The following is a 1,818-nucleotide window of genomic DNA, read 5'->3' on the forward strand; positions in this document are numbered from 1 at the left end:
AGTTTCGTGCAAAACAAACCAACTTTAAGCTACTTTATGCGCAAAAGTGCAAAACGCATAAAAGCCCTTAAAATCGCAACTGAACACGTAATTTCTAGTATATGACTATTATTTAAAATTCTAACCACCTCAACACTATAATATATACCAAATAGTGTTGTGTATCATGTTTCGTGCAAAACAAACAAAGTTTGTGCTACTTTATGCGCTAAAGTGGCAAAAATGCTTAAAAACCCTTCAAATCGCAACTTAACACGTAATTTCTTGAATATGACTATGATAAACAATTCTAACCACTTCAACACAATAAAATATACCAAATAGAGTTGTTTGCCACGTTTCGTGCAAAAAAACAAAGTTTGAGCTACTTTATGCGCAAAAGTGACAAAAACGCTTAAAAACCCTTAGAATCGAAACTTAACACGTAATTTCGTGCATATGACTATGATTTACAATTCTAACCACTTCAACACAATAATATATACCAAATAGTGTAGTGTGCCAAATTTCGTGCAAAACAAACCAAGTTTAAGCTACTTTATGCGCAAAAGTGACAAAAAGCCTTAAAAAACCTAAAATCGCAACTAAACACGTAATTTCTAGTATATGACTATTATTTAAAATTCTAATCACCTCAACACTATAATATATACCAAATAGTTTTGTGTGTCAAGTTTCGTGCAAAACAAACAAATTTTGTGTTACTTTATGCGCTAAAGTGGCAAAAATGCTTAAAAACCCTTAAAATCGCAACTTAACACGTAATTTCTAGCATATGACTATGATTTATAATTCTAACCACTTCAACACAATAAAATATACCAAATAGGGTTGTTTGCTAAGTCTCGTGCAAAACAAACAAAGTTTGAGCTAATTTATACGCAGAAGTGCAAAAAACGCCTAAAAAACCCTTAAAATCGCAACTTAACACGTAATTTCTTGCATATGACTATGATTTACAAATATAACCACTTTAACAACATAATATGTATTAAATAGTTTTCTGTGCCAAGTTTCATGCAAAACAAACCAAGTTTAAACTACTTTATGCACAAAAGTGCAAAAAACGCTTAAAAACCCTTAAAATCGCAACTTAACATGTAATTTCTTTTATATGACTATTATTTACAATTTAACCATCTCAACACAATAAATTATACTAAATAGTGTTGTATGTCAAGTTTCGTGCAAAACAAACAAAGTTTAAGCGACTTTATGTGCAAAAGTGACAAAAACGCTTAAAAACCCTTAAAATCGAAACTTTACACGTAATTTCTAACATATGACTATGATTTACAATTCTAACCACTTCAACACAATAATATATACCAAATAGTGTTGTGTGCCAAGTTTCGTGCAAAAACAATCCAAGTTTAAGCTACTTTATGCGCAAATGTGCCAAAAAACGCTTAAAAACCCTTAAAATCGCAACTAAACACGTAATTTCTAGTATATGACTATTATTTAAAAATTCTAACCACCTCAACACTATAATATATACCAAATAGTGTTGTGTGTCAAGTTTCGTGCAAAACAAACAAAGTTTGTGCTACTTTATGCGCTAAAGTGGCAAAAATGCTTAAAAACCCTTAAAATCGCAACTTAACACGTAATTTATAGCATATGACTATGATTTACAATTCTAACCACTTCAACACAATAAAATATACCAAATAGTGTTTTTTGCCAAGTCTCGTGCAAAAAACCAAGTTTGAGCTACTTTATGCGCAAAAGTGCAAAAAACGCTTAAAAACCCTTAAAATCGCAACTTAACACGTAATTTCTTGCATATGACTATGATTTACAAATCTAACCACT

The sequence above is a fragment of the Amaranthus tricolor genome, chromosome 9, assembly GCF_026212465.1.
Source record: "Amaranthus tricolor cultivar Red isolate AtriRed21 chromosome 9, ASM2621246v1, whole genome shotgun sequence".
In the NCBI taxonomy this organism is placed as follows: domain Eukaryota; kingdom Viridiplantae; phylum Streptophyta; class Magnoliopsida; order Caryophyllales; family Amaranthaceae; genus Amaranthus; species Amaranthus tricolor.